At 39.8% G+C, this 25,093-nt stretch overlaps 1 protein-coding gene across 4 annotated transcripts in view; it reads right to left on the bottom strand.

Annotated features, from left to right (window-relative positions):
• LOC118229761 (F-box-like/WD repeat-containing protein TBL1XR1) overlaps positions 1–25,093 on the bottom strand; it is a 73,630-nt gene that overhangs the window by 24,701 nt on the left and 23,836 nt on the right. For 2 of the 4 annotated variants that reach the window (XM_035422082.1, XM_035422081.1), the window contains 2 exons: positions 14,771–14,835; positions 4,735–4,803 (listed from right to left, as the gene is read on the bottom strand). The gene's annotated coding sequence lies outside the window, so the exon portion shown is untranslated. Of the gene's footprint in view, positions 1–4,734; positions 4,804–14,770; positions 14,836–15,763; positions 15,783–25,093 lie in introns of those variants that run through there. The other 2 variants (XM_035422083.1, XM_035422084.1) reach the window with 2 other exon arrangements.

Here is a 25,093-nt window from a genome sequence, read left to right as displayed (position 1 = left end):
TACGGACACGTTTTTGTTTGCACGTCTAACCCGCGATCCGCTCGAGCGCACAAAAAAAAGATATAAAGACCATCCATGAAATAGCCAAGTACTTGCATACAAGCACGCTAACAATTAACCCGCACTGTACACTAGACATTTTTGGAGCTTTAATGTGTGCGCCGTTAAAATGAGATTTTACAGGAAGTGAATGGGTATTGATCATGGGAGAGAGTGCTCAGGTAAGATTAGACTAATAATCACTGTTTGATTTATGCCTCAGTAGACATTAGCTCCGGAAGACCTATACACACTCTCTGTTTTCACCTTGCTTTGCTCAAGATGTCTCTAAGTTTTTTGGAGTGTACGGCAGTAGCAGTGCCAGGTTTTAAATATTTATGAGTCTGGAATTTCTTTTTTTTTTGAGTGGGCCCATTTAATACAATTTAGAAAAAACACCATTAATTAATTGCCATGATTGAATGTTAAAACAGAATGCAGCATATAATGGATTTTATGTCAGTTTGGCTTCAGAATCAGCCAGTAGGGGCTCGTGGGGTCTGGAGGAAAAGAGGCAAGCTTTGTTTCTCTCAGTGTTTTAGTATAGATTCTGGCCAGGTATGTGCCTAACCCAGCGCTTCCCTGTTTTACTGCTACCCTGAGGTACACGGACCCCAAAATTGTATAACTACTTTTTAAAAGGGCCAAAGTTGCCCCACACACTGAAATCCAGTAAGAGCACATTATCTCCAATTCAGCTGCCACACAGTCACCATTTGAGGCCAGGCTCAGTCAGCTGGCCAAATAACATAATGCAAAACAGACGCTGGCGTAGCCCAGTTGTATGCGACTGTTCATCGAGCTAGGCTACTGCTGCCACACGAAAGTAAACCTGACACAGAGTATGCTACCAACCGGCCTTGGATTATCTATTGTCACAGAAGAAATCAGCTGAAAGACCGAACCAGTAAATAATCATTATTGTGACTCACCCATTACTTGTAGAAGAAATAGCCTCTTGAGTTATTAAAACTGAACCAGCATTACAACGTCAACTATACCTTCGACTGGGCTGGCAGTTTAGCTGTCTAACTTTAGTTACCTACCTCACAGTACTAGCTATCATTGAAGCTTGCAGCAAGGCTACCTGCTAGCCAACTAGCCACCAAATCTTATATCCACCTAGCTAGCTATAGGAGACAGGCCAATGTTACACGCCTACCCGCTTCTGATCCAAATCAAATGCTACTGCTGGTCAAAAATGTAAGAAACTTAAACAGTGATGTTTGTTTCGTCATTGTGTGTGCAGACTACAGTTGTCTGAAATAATTTTTAAAAATCATTAAAAAATGTGTGCACTGTGAGAGTTAAACCCTTTTGTCTATGAGCAACGATATAGCATAATGGTATTCCAAACCATGGAGTGCATTATAGTGAACCAGTGTTTTCACAGTAAATAAAAAACTCAAAAGAGCCAAGGTGTTTAATGAATGATACAATATGTAGCCTAACATGCACTAGTAATTTTAAACGTTTTAACACAAATTTTAAAAGGTAGTCTTAATGAGTGAAAGATTGGACATCTTCCAACTTAAATTGTGATCTCGTCTTTTAATTTGTGCTGCTGTGCTACTTTCCAAAAAAAGCTTTGTGAAATTCAAGTGAGGCTAATGGCAGCCAAAGTGCAAGGACAAACCCTACTGTATACAGACACCTACAAACACGCGCACACACACACACACACACACACACACGTGCGCACACACACACACACACACACACTACCACAGAGACAGCCCATAAGGTGCAATACATCTCTGATATCTGTCTCACTTATTAATCCTCTGAATGACACAATTATGCAATGTCAGTGTAGGGCAGAGGTAACCAAACCCGTTCCTGGAGATCTATCATCCTGCAGGTTTTCACTCCAACCCTAATGAAGCACACCTCATTCACATGCTAGAGATCTTGTTGAGCTGCTAATTAGTAGAGTCAGGTGTGCCAAATTAGGGTTGAAATGAAAATGTACAGGAAGGGATAACTCCAGGAACAGGGATGGTTACCACAGGTGCAAGGGATGTCATTTTGACAGAACAAGGAACTTGCATTCCACACAAAACCAGAAGGGACCCACAAAGGCGCGAGGGTTTGTAAATATATCACTGAGCAGAGTCTTCGATTGGTAGTCTGCGATTGGTCCCTCGAGGTGAGGGCCGGCCAATGAGAAAGACACTCCACAACCCCCAGGCTGCGTGAGCGTGCACCGCGGTCCCTGCCTTTATGTGTCGTGGGGCCTGGGCAGTGTGTACGCAGGGTGCTGCGTGAACCATGGCCGTGGGAGGCTTTGTTCTCCTCTCATGACTCGCGAGGCACGTCCCCTCTGTTCCCACATCTGAGCCGCGCTCAGCAGGTGACCGCAAAATGGCCCTCCTGTGCGTGTCTGCGAAATGCTAAGCTAGTACTAGCACAATCGAGCCGGCTTAAAATAGATGAAGCGGTCGCTGGGCGGCTCGTCCTACTGAGGTGCTCTTCTGGTGCGTGGGTGGGCTCCTCGGCCTGGTTTTGAATCATCGAGTTTTGAATCGCCGGCCGGTGACAACGGCGACCGGCAAATCGATGTCTGTGATAATCGTGTGACCTCATCTGCTGGACCGTGCAGTGAAAAGAGGCAGCGGCCGACGACAGGCGATAAGGTTCCTTGATTAGATAATCAGGCGATTTAGTATTGGGATATAACAAAACCACGCAACCACACCATCCCTTTTCAGGTAAGATTGGACATCCCTGGTTCAGACACTTAAACACTTGCGCTAACAAGCTCGTCAATTAGTACTTAATTGTATAATTAGTTGTGTTCTTTTGACTGCATCTGCTCAATGCTACGCCTACTGGGTCAGTGCAAATGAAACTGCTAGCCACAAACCTGCCACAAAACGAAAGCTTTATACACAAGGCGAAAAGCACTCTGACAAGGAAATACAAACACAGTATACATCAACCGAACCTTGAGAAAGATTAGTTGCAAAGAATTGCAAATGCCCGTAGAGGACCATCAAACATAACCGATGCCCTGGAAGGAATCAGCAGACCACAGCACGGCTATAGATTTGATGTCATCAGAAATTAGCCGTTACAGATTTTGGTAAGCAGTGAGCTGAAGGTTAAAAACTGTGTGTGACAAACGGGGGTGGCGACTGGATGGGCTGTAATGATGCCTCGCTGGCTAACGCTCTGACAGAGCGATCAATAATACATTTGTTTTAATCCCCAGCAGTCAGAGCCCATCAGGGAAGAACAGGTCCCCCTTGTTAGCAGGCTGATGTTTGGCCCTCAGAATGACATCGGAGATTTGACCTTTTACCCTTCTCACACACAAGCAAAATACATACATTTTCACATTTGCATGTGAACACTGAAGCTTTCTTTGCATGAATATATGCAAGTATATGAAGTATATAATGTACATAAAAGCTGTTCTTTTGTGGGGTTTTTTTTGGTTGTTTTTTTTTTTTACTGAAGGTTTTATATGTTATATGTATTGTATTGCTACATACTGACACTGTGTTGGCTGCCAGCCTGGCCAGGTCTCTCTTGAGAAAGAGATTCCAGATCTCAATGAGACAATTTGGTTAAATAAAAGTAAACAAATAATAAACAAAATTCCTGATTTTGCAGATGTGGCAAATAGTCACTTCAGCAAATATGAAATCAGCAAAATAGCAGGGATTTTAAGATGAGAATTTTTGAATATTCTAAAATATATGGTACTCTATAGTGTTAGCGTGTGTTTTGATTGGGCTATTTCTGCCTATTCAGTCTTGACATAGCTGTCAACGAGAAAAGGAAGCACGGGTTCTAACAAACTATTTGGAATTTACAAGCATTTTTTTGTGAGAGGCCGGGCCTACTACAAGTTCACTGGCCCATGGTAGCCAGCTTTATTGAGGTTTATTTATTTAAGTCTTGGTTCAGACATCAGGGCCTTTACGGACATTTATGCCTAAATTAATACAAATTGGTCAAACCATATAGGGGGGAAACATTTTGCAGTTTTTCACATCACATTTCAAAATGGTGGAAAATCTAATATGGACTATATCTTTTTTGAGGCAAATGTATGACAAGCTAGCACCAAAGTTACGTTAGGCTACTGAGACCATAGCTACTGCTGTTTATCACCAGTCACAAGTAGTGACTGCTCCTGGCTTTCATGATCTGTATGTCTCAATTTAACCTGAACTTCTCAAAAGTGTTCTAAAACAAACTCACATACTGCACTTTATTTTAGACCCAATGAAAATCATACAAAAACCAGAACAATGCTCATGTAGTATATAAGCATTCTAGTTTTCCTGATTTGGAACTTTGGCATGATCTTCTGTAAAGATTTTGGATATGACTGCCACATTAAATATCGCATACATGCTTTCAATGAAAAATATACTTAGAGATATAAAAACATGGTACATCTCCACTGGCCTGCTTACACTGGATAATATTTCCTTGGAGACTTGACTTAAAGATTTAAGATTTGAATTGTTTACCTACAAGGCATTACATGCCCTGGAAATATCTCTTACCACATCTCATCTACCAAAACAGATGTTTCAACAGGGAATTTGCTTGTTTCATGCTATGTTGCAAAACAGGTATGTTGAGCAATATAGGTCCAATATTAGAGATAAAATAATCATGTATTAATTTAATTATACCTCTGTCCACTATTCTTATTTAATTTTGGAAAAGACTTACCACAGTATTAACTCTGAGGTTTCCACAACACAAAGGTTTTACAAGAGTACTGTCCCAGAGTCTGAGCACCTACAAAGACCAAAGAGAGAGAGAGAGAGAGAGGGAGAAACATTATTCCAAATGACTGTGTTCAGACAACAGAAAGTTTAAAACTAGGAAGATTCACAATACTGTTGATGAAATACTGTTGCTGTCAAAGAGGGACTAGGATGTATTTAGAGCAATAACATTACCAAATAGCATTTTTATAACTTTAACGCGTCACCTGCTTGAATGTTGTAATGCTGAGACAAAACCATTTAATGTAAAATGAAATGCAATGTGTGCTACAGTAGTTGGGTTCAGCATTTTCTTTTAATGTGTAGTTTACAAAAAAAATTTAAACTAGAAGAGTGCAGTCAGTAGAGTGCAGATCTCCGCCAGGTGTGTTAGCGTTGCTGATGTAACAATAGAGGCTACACAATCAATGCAACCAGACAAATACAATATTACAAGTTTTTCCCATGAGCCACTGAAAATCCCAAAAACGCTGATTCAGTGAAGTAACGCTAAAGGTGGTGACATGTTGAAATTGACATTTTACATCGCTGGTCTTTCATTCCAAACGGAAGCAGCTGTTGATCACTTGCGGCCCCTACCGGCCGGTTAGGAGGAGTGAGGAGTTAGAACTCAATGTGTTTCAATGGACAATCATAGAAATTAATTCAAATAAAATACTTGACGTTGACCAATTTGCAAAATATTTGAGAATTCAGGTCCTTGGCCTGCTGCCAGCATGCACAACAAGTATTAGGCTGATCGGCCCAGTAGTATGCGAGATTAGCTGCGGACAGATACACAAACACACGCACACACACACGCGACCAAACGCATAATCCCCTCCAGGCTCTCGCCTGGCGGAGGTTTAAAAAACTGCAAATACTAAATCCAAAGGTCTCTCTTTCCTGCAATGAGATCTGTGTTAGCTGAAAGGACAGACAGACAAAGATAGACAATTAATATTATGCCCTGCTACATCTTCTCAGAGACCATTAAATTGTTTTCTATGAAATCACCCTTCCAGTAAGGAATTGACGGTATCGACAATCAAAAAGCACTTTACAATAACAACCACATAAACCAATATATGGAAAACAGCAAGCGAGAAGTCTTTTGGCAAGAGGCTATTTTGTCAGAATAACGCACTGTATCCAAAACAAAGGACATGAAATACAATCATTTCAGCCAATACGCTGTGCTCATCATCATATGCTCAAAACATAAGTGAACTCGTTGAATGTCATCCCAGGGGTGCAGCTAGCCTCAGTGGTCTCTTGTTTTGTGTGGTATGTAAATCGGCTCTCTGATGATATCCTGGGACCTCTGCCACTTTCTTTCACAAACGCTGTCTCTCCTACCAATCTGAAAAGGCTTTTGTGAGACTGCACCTGCTGAGTGGATATCATCGCTAGTATCCGTTTTGGACAGAATTAAACACATCGACTCAGATTTCTATGTAGTGATTTGTTTTCTTCCACCTTATCTTGGAAGTTGCTGGCCCGGATGTCCGGAGCACTTGGAAATTCTTTCCTGACCAAAATCTCGCATCTGCGTGGATGAGAAATGAGGTCTCTGCCTTGCCAACACTAGTTTTTGACTGTAAAGTGGAGTATACTACACCCTGTGCCCTATACCCCTATTATAACCCACAACATCTGTGAGCACAGTGTAAAGTTATTCCCTTGGACAAAGTTGAAATATTTACTTACAAAATAGGACTGGGAGCATTACCAAAACACTAATTCTAAATTTAAAAATTGAATAACTATATACACACTATATGACGAAATGTATCTGGACACCCCTTGGTCTGGGGCTGTTTTTCATGGTTTGGGCTAAGTTGGTTCCAGTGAAGGGAAATCTTCATGCTACAGCATACAGTGACATTCTAGATGATTCTATGCTTCTGAAACAGTTTGGGGAAAACCCTTTCTTGTTTCAACATGACAATGCCCCTGAGCACACAGTGAGGTCCGTATAGAAATTGTTTTGTCGAGAATGGTGTGGAAGAACTTGATCCCTTTGGGATCAATTGGAAAGCCAACCTAATCGCCAAATCAGTGCCCAACCTCACTAATGCTCTTCTGGCTGAATGGAGGCAGCAATGCTCCAACATCTAGTATAAAGCCATCCCAGAAAAGTGGAGGTTGTTATCGCAGCAAAAGGTGGACCAAATCCATATTAATGGCCATTATTCTGAATCAGATGTTGGATGTCAGGCGTCCACGTACTTTTGGCCATGTAGTGTACGTGTGTGCGTGTGTGTGTGTGTGTGTGAGAGAGAGTAAAAGAGTGAGCAGAGATAAGAATCTGTACCCAAAAGAAAGAAAACAGGAAGTAGACGCAACTTAAACTGGAAGTTGTGTACACGAAAGAAGGCACCAGGTTTCTACCCCTTTGAAAATTAGCACTGTTTTAAAAGGACAAACTTATGGTTTAACATACCCATAATAAGCATAACAGATCATTGCGTTTTAAAGCTGTATTTTATAAACAACACTATCTTAAATGACCTGAATGATTACTCATCATATACAACTGCATTTTATTTCTGGCAGCCATCAAATAGTCATAGACATAGCAGTATATCTAAGATGGAAGATGTTTGCAGTATGTGTGTGTGTCTCTGCAGCAGACCCACCCCTTTAGCCCACCACTACTAGAGAACCACAGAGATACAAACCACACTGCCCACACAAAATGCTACCTTCCGGAATTCCCAATAACAAAAAAACAGTACACACTGTGGGGTCAGTCAGTGTCAACAATAATGTAGCCTATGTGCACCAAATACAGAAACTGAAAGTGATAAACCCAGCTCAGCTCAAATTGTTTCTATTTTATTTTAGTTAGCCTATATTCTGTAGTAACATGGGATTTCCATAATTTACCACAAATAAATAGAGAAAACCTTCAAAATGTCATATTCTGGGAGAAAAGAAATTGTACACAATATCTGTGCATTTTCGAAAATGGCATTCAGGTTTAGATACACCCTGAATACACACAAACACGTACACACACGCACGCGCACACGCACTTCTCACTTACGCATAGCTAAAGGTTCCTATAAATAGCCCAAACCACTTTCTACAACTTAATGTGTGACTGTGAAGGAATGAAAGCATTCCCTGCTGTGCTAAAAAACTCTGGTGGTGTGCTAGTGGCACAGATACATAGATACCTGCTGTTTTGCCATTAAAGTGGAGTTTTGCTGCTTCACCGCCACAAGAGAGTATGTTCCTTTCCATTGATCACTGCCTCTTATAGATGCGCTGTCATCGCAGAAGCGCATCACAGGCTCACAAACAGGCGGCGCATTAAATATGCATACCCACCATAAAGGCCTTATTAAAATTCCTTCACATTAATCTTCATAGAAAATGGATCACAAACATTAACAAGTGGCGTAGCTGCATAGCATGCCCAAATTACTTAGCTTGTCTCGCTGTGAAACCAAGTACAAATGAGTGATCTGTGTCCTCGAAATGAATGAAGTTTGTCTGTCTCTGACCGTCTTAAATGTGCACAGCACATTGTACATAGGCGGGTTAATCGTGACTCAGCCCTGCTTCTCAACCTACCCCTATGGACTCTCAATTCCATTGCATTACTCAATCCCAATTAAAGTGTGATTGGTTAGAAATACAATAGATGTCTTGTATTCAGTTTGGTCACACTGAATTTTTCCCTTATGAGAAAGTGAAGTTTTGAGTAAAACACAATAAACCTATGCTTCCAAGATGTGAAATGTAATTCAATGTGCGATTAAAACAATCATTTGATTAAGAAAATCATTGACTGGATAAAGACAATGCATATAGGCCTAACAGAAATAGCACCATGTAATTAATAATATGAATAAATATGTTTGGTAATTACTACTATTTATTATTAAACATGCATATCTCAGTACACATCTCTATCATATTATACTGTACAGCATAATTTATATGCTAAACATATTTTTATTACATTGCATTCTATATTTTCATTTTAATTGAGACTGAAATTGAGAAGGCATTGCAAGCCCATATGTTGTCTCTACTCAGAAAACGGCAATGACCAGGAATTTGTTTCACTAATAGACATGCCCAGTATTGCTGAAATTAGACCAAGGGCTACAGATGGAAATTATACCAGAGCCAATTTAGCCAGGAAGATCTGGCTGAGATACAATATCTTCAAAAGAGTCCTGGTCAAGATGGCAGCAAAGAAAATCTAAAAGTTTCACATTAAAAAAAAACAATTTTGCACTTTGATTATACAATGTGCCAGTCAAATAAAATAAAACCCTTTTCCCTAAAGTGGTCTTACTCTATTGTTTACTTGGAGAAACCATACAGAAAACAGGGCCTACAAAAAAAAGGAACTGCCCCCCCCCCTTCCCTCCACAAGTTTGAGTGAGGGGGGAGGGGTTAGTTTTACAACTGTCACAGCACCTGCTGCATCAGACTTCCTCTGACCTGACCACAAGGACAAAGTTGTCTTTGAAACCCAAGGCTGGTGATTCAGATGGAGTGACCTCCACCTTTTACCCACATTAAACCAATCGTCTGGACGTCAGAGAAAGGCCCAAACAAAGAACTTGACAGCTATTTGCATATGCAGTACAGGGTGGCGGTTACCGGTGACAAATTCACAAGGGTGCTGACAGTATCTTTTGCTCCCTTCAAAGTCTGGAAGAAGAACATATTTCAATGATATTTGCCTTGCACTCACCCAAATAAACAATTACACCCATTCATATTTGAAATCTGAACCTTGTATTTCTTCTGAAATATATAGGCCTACACCTTGTGCAACTCTTTGTCATGAGAGTGGAACAAAATTTCTCTTATAACCCAATAATTAAAAAATAAGTAGTACACAGTAAAAGGATATGATATATGAAACGCAGCAATTTGCTTCCAACAACATGCAAAGCCCTCCTTCCTTGTGATATTTAACTTTGCAAAAATAATGCTTAAGTTTGAAGGATGACCTTATCGTGGCTTGCCTTTTGAAGGCTTAAAATTGCAATAAGTAAGTACAAACAGTAAAATAGAGTAAATCCCACAAATATCCCCCGGTTTTGATGGTGTACAAGAACAAATGATAAAACATACAAAACATAATACAAATCACATAGGCCTATATAATAACAAAAACAAATCATAGTTTTACAGGAAACATCATATTTGTGAACATTTACAGCAAGCTAACTACGTAGCACATCAAAATAATTAAAATGAGTTAACTAACTTAGCCTACAGTTGGTAAATATACATTAAATATAGGCAGCTAGCAATAACTGGCCTATACATTAAGTTCTTTTCCAGCTAATACACCTACCTCTAAAATAAGTATCATTGTAGATAGCTAACCAACAAGCAAAATGCTCTCTACCCAGCTATCTTTAGCTGTTTTTGAATTAAGCATGTTTGTTTTGAAATGTTAGCAGGCTGCTACAAGCTTGCTAGCTCACTATCCATTTCAACTGCAGTTTAGTGCACTTGCTAATTGTGTAAACATTTCAAGATTGTAGTGGGCAGTGGGTCATACAACTACAAATCCTGGCAATATTTGTGGATCATCTCAAATAGTAAATGTGCTTGGTACTAAGCTAGCTAGTGAGTATAATTGCTCTTTTCCATTGCACAAAACCGTACAGGAACCATCCATAACCAGAACTATAGGGAACCTTGGTAGTTTGTCGAATGCATTTTGGCTTCTGTTTCTATTGACTATAAGTATTCAGGAGGAAGTGATGGGAAAAAAATAAACTTGTTTTACATAGTCTAACCTTCCCTTAATAAACGGTATTCTGTGAAATTCTCTCTCGACTGAATCGCTGTGTAAAATACGTTAAGTTACCATTTCAAAACATGAAGGCGAAAAAGAAGGCATTTGGCAACAGGCAGTCTAGGCAATATTCCATACATGGAGCACGGAAGGAGAGTGAAATCCAGCTCCAATGACTTAGCAGGGTTTTCAGAATAACTACGCTGTAGCATAGAATAGAGTGTTACAGTTTGTAGTCCTATTTGCATAGTCCTAATCACATTTTTGAACCATGAGTGTCGGCAGATTTCCAATGCTTTTTTCCCATAGGGATTTAGTTTTCTTCAGGAAATAAGTTCTGTGGTTTACGTATGTCTGTGGTTAACAAGAGTTTCACGTTGTGTTCTACGAGATAAATTACACTCATTAATATCACATCCGTGAATTTCAAAGCCGTTATCTGCTTTAAAAAAGTAAGTTGCTAACAAGTAACTACATTGAAACTACAACAATGGTCGCATTCAGGCAACCGCCACTCAAGTTTCCATACTAGCCTGCCAGCAGATGACAACCGTTGTAGTTTCACAATAGCAACTTTTTACCTAACGTACAGTTAACTGCCAGCTTGGAATTCTAAAGCAGGTACATAATTCCACTCATGTTAATTAATTGGAGACTTTACAGAAATATATACTGTATATGTAGTTAAAGGTATTGGGAGGTTTTTGGATGTGAAATTGGTCTTAAAATCTGAAGGAGGGCTGAGGTCCCCAAAATCCGATATGTGCTTAATTTAATAAAGATAAGAGAATTGTAGTTGGCTCTGCCTTCGGCAAGCCAACTAATTATTTTAAAAAGGACAAAACTTGCTCTTCAGTCAAGGCAGCCAATTTCAAAGAGCATTACTTTGACTCAAAAACTACAAGGTCATATTTCACAAACCCTGACCTTACCTCAGGTCGAAACCAAGCTCAGCCCAAATTTGTGAAATACGCAAACACTGCTCCGGTACAGACAGTGAACCCTTTCACCCTTCCCAGTACAGCAAAGATTTAAAAAGGTAAGCTGGCTCATGTCACCTTTAGGGGGGGAAAAAAAGCTGTTACAAAACACAAGGCATCCTCTTTCAGCGAGCCTGAGCCAGGGGGAGATGAGAGGAGCTGATATGCTGGAGAAGAAAGGCACAGAGGCTCAGCACTGGCACTGATGAAAGGTGACTGTCATGCAAGGAGAGAAAAAGGACGAGCGGTGGTTGCATAACCATTGTAAAGCCCCCCCGAGAGAGCAGGTCAGCTACCTAATGGCCAACACAACATCATGCCAAACATGGGTTCGCATTACATTCTCAATGATATCGAATTGCATGGAACGGCAGCTTCTCTTTCTCTATTTGACGTACAATGGGCCATATCTCAAAAACCAGATATGGCTCTGAAATGATTTGACCTGCCAAATTTTGCAGGTTTGCTAAAGGGCATCTAACTACTTTTCTTACATTGCGGATGGGTCTTAATAATTTATGGAACAAATACAGCCTTTTTTTTTTTTTAATTGCTAACTGTAGGCCTATATGACAGAATATGGCCATAAACATATTTCCTACACTGACTAAAACTTGCAAAATCTGTAATCTTTCCATTCCAGGTGATATAGAGATGATCTCAGGTTGAAACTAGAACTTGAGCAGTCAGCTCAATGCATATGACAAGAACCCTGCTAATGAAATAGCCTTGAAGAAGACTACAGCCTCAGCATCAAACAGTGGCAGACGCAGGCTAGAGGTGGGTCCCCTTCACGCTAAAGCTAAGGCAGCCGTGACAGATAAGATAGCATTGGCTGCAGTGTGAATGGAGCTTTTGTGATTTATCGCTTCTGCCTGGGAGGTCACCTGGGCAGACAGAGTGTGTGACATTCACTTTTATTCAGAACCCACTGATCTGAGTCCAGTTTCCCTCTCTCTCTCTCTCTCTCTCTCTCTCTCGATATGATCATATGAAGATATGGTCACACACAAGTACACGCACACACACAGTTGGGTCTTGCTTCATTGCTAGCAGGATCAGTGACTGCATTCGTGCTAGCCTAAATCAAGCTGTGCTTAAATGACAATAGTTGACCTGCTTCCTTCGCTGCCACTCAGTGTTACTAGACATATATCCGGAGGGCCAGAGGGACAGATGACTCACTCGAAATCAGCCAACAAAGAAGTGAATCTGCAGCAGAGCAGCTGAATATTTTTTGCTAAATTACAAGAAAGTAATAATGACATTCAGGGAAGAGGACATTTTCAAGACAGTTGTGATTTGTCTCTGCTGTGTGTTTGGGTTTTTACACTTTAGCTAAAAGCTGGCATTCGTCTCAGTGATGCAGTCCCTTTAGACAAGATTCTGGGAAAAATTTAAACCATGCATGAATCCATCACTGCTTGCTAAAAAAAAATCCATAATGACAGGTAATTACCATCTTGTACATTCTTTCAAGGGTTTTTTTTAACTCATGATTTTTTATCCTTTTCCATCTTATAATAACAAAAACCACAGCGGAAAAAATAAAATGATTCTTCCTGCATTATTACTCAAAGAAATAATCAACAAAGCCAAGGCTAAGACAATTAGCGGCTAATTATGAGGTGTTCTTCAGTGCAAAACATTAGAATGACACAGTTGCTGATAAATGTGGAGGAAGTGAAACATGAACTAACAAACAATGCTAAGACCAAATGGAAGAGAGCAATATCATACCCGTACATTCCACACCAGTGCATTTCCAGGACATGGCATTTCGAGATAAAGCATGAGAGAAGCATTGGCACGGGGAGGTTGTTCTTTACCAAAAAGACTGAGCAGGGGCGGAGCCAGCCTGTCATACACATTGGCGTGAGGCATGATGAAAACCCCGCCCCCCTCCCCTTGCCTCATGTGAAGCCCAACTCAAATATCCAAGGAGCATTGCTACGGTGTAACAGGCACGCTGTGATCACAAGTTTCATATGGAATTAATTCTGTAGGCCTGTCTATATCATGATCATATGACAATAGGTGACTGTTGCTTCTCATAATAAAATATATTAGGTGCATTAGGCTACCAGCAGGTAACTAACTGCCTTTTTATTGCTACAGTACAGTAACAATACAATGGTGATCCCTCAATGAATGTTCCTCAAGAAACCGTGGGCTGACCTGTAGCTGTTCCATGCACTTATTGTACGTTGCTTTGGATAAAAGCGTCTGACAAATAAATGTAATGCAATGCAGACATACTGGCAATAACACACGTCCACGTAAATAAATAGCATACATTTAATATTCATCACAATAAGGCCAAAACAACGGGGAAATTATTTTTGAACAAATTGCAGCATAAACCCTGAACACATTGCATGAGTAGGCATATTTCGCTGGTATGAAGCTGCTACCCAGCACCAGTGCTTTAAAAGAGCTTACAACACTCCTAGGAGGCCTTGACAGTTTGGAGGAAAGGCTCTTCTTGTTGCACAGCACGGCACAAAGTCAGACCGCCTTGATTCAGTGGTTTGAGGGCTGAGAAGGCAGATTTCCTGAAACCTACCGACCACTATTTCTGAAAAACACTTCAAAATGTCGCTCCTACAAATTATGGCCGATTTGCACGAAATGTAGTAAACAATACGATTAGACTAAGCACCAGAAAATGAGTTTATGAAACCAAAAGTTGATATATCAAAAAAACGATGAACAAACAAACGAAAACTTGCATTTGCTTGTGGCTTATTTATGTAAATGCATAAGACTGGTAACACTAACACACACACACACACACACACACACACACACACACAACAGGTTCTCACAGTGGCGGCACTGCCTTATTTAGCCAGCGGGGTGGTGCTAGAGAACTCATAACATTTAAAATTTCATCAAAAATCTGCGTACACTAACAGAGGTCACAAACTTATTTTACTGGTGCACACTGTTAATAAGAACAAGTAGGCCTACATGTGATCCAAGGGAGTCAACCATCTTGGATTGGCCACTCTGGAATAATGAGGAAATAATTTGAAGTGCTACTCCTCTTACATCATTTGACCAATTTGTAACACTGCAATATCTTATTAGCAAGCTGCATTAGCACTGTATCCATGTTTTTCATGGATAAACTGCTAATGCCCCCTGAGAAATTCAGAAATTTTTAGGGCCTAGGCCTAAACTCCTTGGCTATTGTCCTCCATTTGGACTATGTAAAAGCTTTCACTTACCATGTGACCAAGTTTTCAGATGTTCACCAACAACCTCACAGGATCAAACTGTACCTTTCTTCAGTCTATGTGGAAAAGGAGAAGAAAAAGGTTACAATTTGGCAAAAATATGCCATGAGAATCAACACGAGCCAAACTAAAACAGACTGCCTTACAAGCCTGTTTTCTGAAAAGGAAAAATAGAACATCAAGCTGATACAAATGTGCAGTCTCTCTATCTTTCTCTCACAGACACACACACACACACATTTTTTTTTTCTTTAGTGCCTTCACAAAATGTTCTTGCGACTTTGTAAAACAAATGATGTCAACATACACTGCTCAATTCCCAGCAGCTCAAGGATGATGCAGTCGGTGACTTTCCGAGAGGATGCGACCGTAAACACTGACGCCCGTGTCACATCACTGCTCATGTGAGCTATAATGGTACCAACACCCTGTCTGCACAGCTCGGTCACAAGGCTGGCGTTTTATTAACCCTACAAGGGCCGCACGGCCTTGTTATTCGCCTTGATGGCTTCCAGTTGGGCTTTGGTCTCAAGCCCAGATATTTACAGCATCTGGAAAGGGAACTTACAGTTTGGGTTCCCCCTCGAAACCTACAAAGTGATTGGTTCAAGAATTATTCTTTTTTTTTTTTTGGCCTGCACTGAGCTCTTTAATCAGCTACCACCGAGGGGGTGCTTTATTTAATTTCATCTGAAAGGTTACAGCTGAGATCTGTTTTTCATTACGCGCAGGCAGGTCGGGGAGACCTTTGAGAGTGCAGGAAATGTGACAGACCATCGCTCTGCTTGTCTCGTTAGATCCTGTGTACCGGAGAGACGGATGGGTTCCGAACCCGGAAAAGGCACGTGCAAATTTAGCACAATCAGTGGAAGACCCCCTCTGACTGCCTCGCCCCACAGCCGGGAGACTAAACAAAGATTGGCTGTGGAGGGGGGGGGGGGGGGGATGGGAGAGCGGCGCGCTAAGTCCTTCTCAAAACAGCACCTGTCACAGAGCGTTTGCATCGCGCTCGTGCGTTTTCACACCAGCAGACACAACAGAGTCCGTCTTTAGCAGCGCAAGTCCCCGGGGCGGCCGAGTCAGAGCCAATCGCGGAGCCGCCGCCGCTGGCGAATCTCTGCCGTTGTCATGTGCAAAGACGGCGGCTAACGGCTACGGCCCGTCTCGGTTCCGTGGCCTGTTCTGTCAGTGTTCTTTGCCTCACAGTGAACAGCCAAGAACGGCAAATAAACAAAACAAACAAACAAACAACCAAACAAACAAACAAACAAATAAATACATAAATAAACAAACAAACAAACAAACAAACAAACAAACAAATAAATAAATAAATAAATAAATAAATAAATAAATAAATAAATAAATAAACAAACAAATAAATAAATATCCAGGCTGATTCGCAAATTCGCTCGCAGGCTTTAAGCTGCGAGTTAACGCGGTGTGATTTCTGATAATGAGGCTGTGGATGCAATGTGCGAGTGCTAAGAGCAGCATGTGAACCAGAATTTCTCCCATCTCGGCAAAGAGCAAGTGGAGAGCATCTCAATCAGTGTAAACTGTGCTTTTAACAAGCTGTTAAATTTTTCTTAATTACGCTTTTCATATTTTGAGGGGTTACTTACCCTCTTTACGGCTACATTATGTCAGCAATAGCTATGCGCGCTATAAATAATAAAAGCCCTACGTTCACATTGTGCGATTTTGCAAATGATTACATAAAAGTGAGGGACATTTTTAACTGATTAGACTGCGGTGAATCAACAGGCTCCTAATTGGTCAACGTGTGAAGACATGGAGTTTCATGAAGAATTCAAAGTCAAAATTGATAATGAGTCAACCCTTCATTGTGTTAACAAATTAATTTTCAAAGAAATTAGGAGCCAATTGATTCATCCCAGTCTTTAATTTGATCAATTAAAAAAAATTGTACTGCTCTTTACAGTACGTAGTCATTTGCAAACTAGCACAATGTGAATAATGGACATGTTATGCACAGCTATTTCTGACAATGCAACTTGAGAGGGCAAATAATCCCTCAAAATTTGAAAAACGTAATTAAAGGGTAAGCACCACAACGGCATCCACCAACATATCAGACCAATTCTTTTTTTCTTTAAAATTAATCTGAAATTATAGTTAGCACGGTGTCAAATTTGACAAATTTATCACTGCTGATGGAAACACCCAAAGTCTCGTCAGACAATGACTTCTGTGATGCATGACATCACAGGTGGAACACAAACAGCCCTGCTACCTATACCTTAAGGTTGAAAAGATGACCACAATGGACAGCATTTGCTTGAAAAATGACATAAATAGATAGCGCGGAAATATTTTATTCTGAATCAGAGGACATTATCAGTGAGTCAGATGACTCATATGAGAAGTCTGATACAAATTTCATCCCTGTGTGTCCAGTACAAACATATTAGACAATACGGTCTGCATGCTAACAGTGTTAGCTCTATCAGTGGTTGCAGATGGACAGCACAAGCTTAGCTCCTACCTTAGCTCTGTGAAGTGAGGGAAATACATCTTCTGGCTTCTCTAAAGCCAAGTTATTTACACAATGCATCTTGCGTCTTCATGACAAGTCAAAATAACAATAGAAAAACAACATCTTAGTTGTTTTGGGGCAGCTACATTAGGAACAATAACTTAGGCTAATTAACAAATAACTACGTATGTGTCTCCTGGGCACATGTCAGACGAACAAATGGTTAATTTATAGTTCTGATTGCTTGTTAAAATTCTGGGCTTGCAATTGTGGTTGGAACAAAAACCAGGATACAGAGGAGGGCCAAAGGATCGAGTTTGAGAACCACTGGCCTACATCAACGTGCAAAAGGAAATCCTTACCAGAGAATCTTCCGTCTATCTGACTAATCTTGGTGGTTGAGCACCAATCTATTCTTCTTTACAATAGCTAGGCTTATGCATAGCCGGCAACACTTTTTAGAATATCAACGTAAAAATTAATCTGTGTTTCCACATTACCTGATTTGCATCAATGTATTTGCATTCAACCGAATGCCTTGGTTTCAAGTCAAAGCAGGGACTGTTAAAACCACCCCCCTGGATACTTGGAACAGTCAACTGCCCCTTCAAAAAGGGAGACTACTGAATCAGAGAGCCAGCAATCCCATAATACATAGCTTCATTGTGTTTACACACAAAGCACAGTTTGCACATTTTACCACCCTAACGGAAGCTCCTTCCAAAAAAAATAAAAATAAATAAAACGGGTAGGAGATTAAACTCTGAATATTGCGATTTCAAAACCCTGTTTCAGTCTAGAGGGCAAAATTCACCTTAAACAGCCCTATTGTAGTCAAGAACGGACAGTGACATAGGCCTTATAAAAATTATGCAAGCACAAGCTTCTTATCTTCTAGATCCTGCACTGTGACTCATGTTCCACCGAATCAAATTAAAAAACAGTGTAGTTACGCATGAGGTTTCACCTTAGCCAGTGTCCCCATAGTGGAAGCATAGCATGCACTGCGGCATTGCAAATGCTGACTAAGCAAATACAGTGAGGGTCTGTACTTAATAACTGCTCTCTTCCCCCATAACACCACACACACAGACACACACATTCACACACGCACACACTCACACACACTTAACAGCTTGTTCTAATGCCAAGAGGAACAGCAGTAAGAAGGAAAATAATCCAAAGAGTACTTTAATGTCTGGCTCCATTTTAAATTGACTGAAATCAGACTGCACTTTGCACATTTCACAACTGCAAGTGCAATGGTTCTCTGTTAACTTAAAGTGAAGCACCACACATAAAGTGGTTCTGAGCCTTCAAAGGTGTACCAGTTATATATTTAGTACAAAAACAAAAAACTAGAATGACGAGATTCAATTTCAAACACATGTAAATGAATAATCGTCGGGTAGTCTGGGTGTACTAATGGCAAGTCATTCTCGATAAAAGCAACAGCTAAATAGCCTACCTAAAATGTAAATGCAAAAATTTGTATAGCAGCTTTTTACATAGGCCTACAGCCTACCTTGTAAGCGAAAATAGGCTTTGCTCACAGACTAAGATATTTACAGAACAGGTTATTTGCAGGTGTGTGTTCCATGGTTTCCCCAAGGTATTAATAGCACAGAGTTCACAATCACCTCCGCAAACAGAGAAAAATCAATAGCACCTCAGACTCAGCAGGGCCGGTAAGAGCGCCAATATTGTGGCATTCGAGATTTTAAAATGTACTCTGCGAACATAAAACAATATTCCTTTTCCACTAAATCCAAGTTCTCTTCTAAGATGGACAATTTGCGTGCATTATGGGAGATGCATTTAAAATTTTCGGTATCATTCAGTAGCTTATCCCATGAATAACAACACTTAGCTATACTGTGAGAGAGTCTTTTGAGCAGTAAAGCAAAGTCTATTAGCTAGCTAGATTCCATAAAACTGAGTGTTCACCTGGTGTACTCGATATTGTCAGTTTTTATTGTATTATATAATTTCACTCACTCACTCATTAATTTTTATTCGCTAATAAAGCATGCTATGTCATTCGTATAAACAGCAGAAATGATAGCTGTAGTCTGCTGTTTCAGCATTTATTCCTTATAATGTAGGCCTAGGCCTAACACATCCCCGCAATTGTCACAATTATCATGGGAAACTTCTGAATATAGCCTAACATTTAGTGGAGGAAATTCAGTAATAATACTTTCATAGCATATTGTATTATTATTATTATTATTATTATTATTATTATTATTATTATTATTAATCTAAATCTGAATATTTTGCAAACTTCTAACATGAATCAAAAGATCAGGGATAAACCAAGTGCGTTCATACCTCAATGGTGTACACACAATGGGATATCACATTGCCAAAACCTAAAATGATGAGTCATCATATCATTCCACACTGCATACTAATAAATATATATATATATATATCTATGCTTGCATGAATTATAGGCCACAATAAAAAGAAAGTAATCAATGTTAATAAAAACGCAGAACTCACGCGACAGTGCTCAGCAGATGAGGCTTCTTCAATTAAGCTTAATGACACTTATCTCTGATATGTTTCTTCAACTCCGTTAACAGAATTAAGTCCATACATTTTGTAGAAACCGAACCTGAAAAATGACATAACAAATACAGGTAGTAGGCCTGATATTTGTGGCTAGGTCCCTCTGGCAGGGGTCTGAGCCAAAAACCCAGCACACTATCACATCCTCAAGAGGCCGCAGCCATAAAGCTTGACTGAAAATCAAACCCAGCTTGAAAGCCCTGTTCTCTCAACAGCAATGGCAAAGCAGAATTAACAGAAGGGTGCTCCTAAATCTCTGAGCATAGCAGCCTCCGTGTGCCACCTGTTAAAATCCAGCATCAAATAAAGACATTTTTACAAATTCACAGACATTCATATCCTATTTGATTCCTTCAAAATGTATGAGCACTTGGGCCGCACTATTATAATGAGAAGGGCATGGCTAAGGGCAGACAGAGCTATCAAGTACAGATCACACAGGCAGATTTGGGTTACCCTTCACTTGCTCAGCTGGCTAGCATGTGACTAAGTTAACCAACAAAATAAACAAGACCTTTGTGCTCGCTATTTTTGTGTTTGTCTATATTCAGCAGGTTAACAATGCAATGGCAGTGTTTCAGCTAATGTGGCCAGCTGGCTAGGTCTGAAAATGCTGGGAGTAACATCAGCTCAGCAAATCTGATCGGATGACCAAAGCTGGGCAGGCTATGCACTCACAGCTAACTGTTTAACTGTTCATAGCTAGCTGTATAATTTAGCTGAATCGGACCAATTTTCCGGTAATTTCTGTTATGTCTTAGCCAGCTTAGCAGGAAAAGCATAAGCTACATAATGTTTGTAGCTACCCAGCTAGCTATAGCCTACAGTTCAGCAATTGGTAATACATCTTCAAATATGTTGGAATAACCAAAAGCAAATAGCTAAATAGGAGAATTGGAACATAGCCTATATAAAGGGATATAGGCCTACATGTGAATGGGGGTGAAAGTAAATAAATATAAAAATAAAGGAATAAATCTGTGATTTGTGAGAAAATACTAAATATAACAGAAATAAATCATTTAAATACAAATAAATGTATAATGTAAACTATATATATATATATATATATATATATATATATATATATATATATATATATATATATATAGGCTATATATATATATATATATAGGCCTATTTGCATTCATTTAATTATTTTTGTCATATGAATGTAAGTGTATTCATATAAATATATTTATTTGAGGCTGGATTTTACTAGGCCTATTTGAGAAGGTGGCGCACAGGGTCCCCTCACTGACAGCACATTTACCTTACATTATTAACACTGATTTTATATCTAAAGCTGTAGGGGCAGGTTTTTTAATTTAAAAAAAGAAGCTAAATGCAGTTAACTGCACACCTTTTCCACAGATGGAATAATGCCATGCCCCCAAGCAACGTACCAGAAACTAATTCAGTACTCTGGCTGCTGTGCTTGACCTGACATGAATTTGAAGAACGAAAAAAGAGAAGGAAGAGAGATTACTTTGCAGCAGATATTTACATCAATCCAGCCACTACATGTAGGTAAAAGTGTCTTGTAGCTGGCAATGTGCTAGCATTGAACACATTTCTTTGTCTCACCAGTTTCTTTTCAGGGCAAAGGAAAAATAGACATTACAGCTTATTTAGAGGCCTGCTACACTTTCACCAAGAGGAATTTTTTACATTCTGTTTGCATTAAATAAAGCGGTCTTACTTAAAAATACCAGAATGTGTTCATTAAAGTTAAATGTGTTCAGCTAGCAGTATGCCATATTGTCCAATTGCGTTTGTGATGTCATTGTTTGAGGTAACAGGCAGGTTTGATTGGCACAGCCAATTACACAACTGGTTGAAATCCAATTAAGCATAGATTCAAATCAGGTAAGTGGGAAAGGCTAGACTCTCACTTCTCCAAAAAGCAAGGAAGAGGCATAGCTTGTGTTGCTTCATGTTCCACTTACATAAAGCCTGCTTTTTCTAAGTGGTTTCCAAAATAAATTCCTCACATATAATAATCCATACCAATATTTTTTATTCCTTTTGTATGCAAAATAACAGCCAGCTTTATATTGAGGCTTTGTCTACATTCAGCATGTTGCACTCAAACTGCACCGTGGAAAAGCCATCCCATGAGTCATTTTCAGTGATTCAATCACTTTCCCTATTCCCTGTCTCCCTATGGTTTCAGCACAGGCTACTGTAGCCAGCGTGGAGAACTGTAGAGGAGATAAACAAGCCACCTGGAAAAATTAATCACAAATAAAAGCAGCCAAGGTAAAATACTGAAGGCAGAGTGAATTCAATGATGCATGTACTGTAAGGTCGATGAGGCCGACAGGACAAGGGTATGATATGCTTTTAGACACATGGCTTATGCAATTCTGCTTCATAAAGCTGTAACTATGTCCATGACTGAGAATTGAAAAATACTACCTGAAAAGAAACAACCTATACGACCATCACTGATGTTAAAATTCCAAAATCCCACCACCATTAAGAATCTCTTTGGAAAATAACAAATAGCCATAGCTATTTAGAGCCCTATTGTATATATTTTATATACGTATAACCAGGCAATTTGAGAGAAATATTGGGCTGAAATTTCTTCTCTTCCCTCAGTTCCCCACTGATTCACCACTGATTAATGCGATATCAATATGTAGCTTTCTACAGTAACCCTGGCCTGACTGTAATTAGACCTATAAAATAATGTCACATTATAAGGCGATATTTTCCTGGGTAGTCCTCGTGTGGCTTGACGGGAAAAAAAAATGCAATTTAAATCTGGGCAGAACTGCAGCCGGGTTCAAGTAGAACCGCTGAAAAAGGTGAAGGCCCCCCGACTACTGAGCTGTCAAGCAAACGCGAGGCTTACACAGGGGAAGCTACGATGCATTCCGCGGGTCACGGCAAGGCGAACGGTACACCTTCACAGCTCCTCCTCAGCTCTGGCAGGTGGATTATGGACAGCAGGCCACAGAATGCAGAGGAGATCGAGTCAAATAAAATGTTAAAATCAGGGAAGTACAATATGGAAACAAGCAGTACTAGACTGGCCATATTGGTTGATACCTGTTTTTGGCTGGACCACAACAGCGGGGCCAGCCCTACAAACGCGAATGTCTGTGACTGAGTGATGAAGTTACACCATTGGTCAGCCTGATGAAGTGTGTTAGGTCCAGCCATATACTAGGTTTTTGACTTGGTCTTAACACAAATGCAAACTGCATCCAAGTTTCCACACGGACGGGAGGAGCAGATGAGCACAGGCGTCAACTTATGAAGGAAAATGTAATAAATTCTATTTGTGTAAGTAAATATTTCAACTTGCTTACTTTGGTATTAAGCAGAGGTCATGAGTCTAGAGAGCCATGTCTCTGTAGAGCTTTGCTTGTAGCTGGGCAAGTAAAAATGATAAATTCAAAATAAATAATGAATAAAAGATCATCAGATGACAATGCTTAGACTACGTTTTTAGCATTTATTTTTCACTTAGTTTAAACCCCAAATGGTGCATTAAATGCATTGGCTCTCTGCCACAAATAGGTTATCTACTGAGTTGAACTGGAAAAAGGCCATCAATTTGAGATGTTTTTAATTAATGAACTCTACTTGTATTTTAGGTTTCAGAGCTAATCATTCCCAAGGGTAACAGTTGTCCATAAGAGGCTTTACTTCAGTGCCATTACCTGCTCTGATGCCAACTCTTCTTTATATTGACTTACCTCAAATATAAAGTTGCACAATACATTTCTGCCATCGCAGGTAGATGGGATGGGATAAGAGGAACACACCCTGGTTGTGTGCTTCATTCCTCTTTTCCATTCCAGAACTGGCACCAGGATTGCTCCCTTATTTCGGGTTCTCAAAGGCATTCCATTAACTTTCCATTTGAATTTTTTTTCCCCCTGAGGCCTTGTGCCAGCTCAGCCTGCTAGTGTTGCTACGAGTGCTGGAACTTAAAACAAGCTGCGGACAGAACTGGCAAGCAGTATGGCTATAAAAATGTTCTGGGGAGGGAGGGAGGGAGAAAGCACTGTGGCACCACAGCGCACAACCAGATCCAGATATGATATGCAGTTCCTTTACATTTTTTTTTTCTCAGGAAAACCTCAGCATTGGACTGCAGACCAGGTCCAGGTCCAAGCATGCATCTCAAACTGGGCAGATGCCAACATTTGGCATGATGTCACACACAACAGCTCTGGTTAGGGGTAATAAAATGGCACAGCAATCAAGATGTACTGGGTCAGCTAGAACTTGGCCCCAGCTGATGGTACCCTGGTTTCAGATCTGCTGTGGAGAAGACAGTACTAAAGTAGTCCTGACTACAAACAGCAAAGGCCTACAGAAATTTTGATTTTACTTGTCAGTTCCAAATAACCTAATATCCAGGACTTTCCACAAGCGCCCACAATGCGGTAATATGAATTTCCAATGAGGAAAGAGCTAATATGCCATTTCTGTCCGAACTTTCAGAGTAAACAAGTTTTACAACAGAATCTAGAAAACTGAGGAAATTTTAACATTTCCTCAGATCAAAATATGTAGGCTACTGCTATTAGTACTGGAACAACTATTAACAAAAAATGGAAATCACCTCTTTTTTTGCATGAGTAGGGAAATGCCTTTGGAAAGGAGCCAATATTTGATTATCAACCCACATTAATGAGTATACTATATTTCAAAAGGGGCCACCTAAGGACACATAGTAATGAAGAAATATCATTCAATCATGGCCACCATTTTGTACAGTAAACAGTGACTCAAAGAGACTGGTGTTTAACTGAAATGCTACAACATGTGAACATAAATAAAAACAAGTAGCCTATATATGTTCCACAATATTTTAATGAAACTGTTTATTCTGCTAAGTGAAAGGCTGGAACTGCTCAGAAAGACATAAAACTCACTAGGGTTGCTGGTAAGATTTATTTTGTTTATTTATTTATTTATTTATTGGTGGGGGAATAAAAATTCTGTCCAAATACCGTATATTAAAGTATTCACGGCCCAAGAATACTATTTAAATCTTAAAATACCCCCTTCATTCCTAGTTTACATGTTGTAATCATTTTAATTTTTTTACTATGCTAGCTACTGAGCAAAAAAGCAATTAGGCTAATACCTGATGTTTTAGCTATTAAAACTGCAAGTTACACCCACAAATGTACAAACAAGGGCATTAAAACGCCACAATAAAAATGTTTAAAAAACGTACATAATTAGCTTATCCCTTACATATAAATAGT

This window comes from Anguilla anguilla, chromosome 6 (assembly GCF_013347855.1).
Source record: "Anguilla anguilla isolate fAngAng1 chromosome 6, fAngAng1.pri, whole genome shotgun sequence".
In the NCBI taxonomy this organism is placed as follows: Eukaryota; Metazoa; Chordata; class Actinopteri; order Anguilliformes; family Anguillidae; genus Anguilla; species Anguilla anguilla.
The sequence above is the reverse complement of the archived record's forward strand: the minus strand, read 5'-3'. Positions and strand labels throughout refer to the sequence as shown.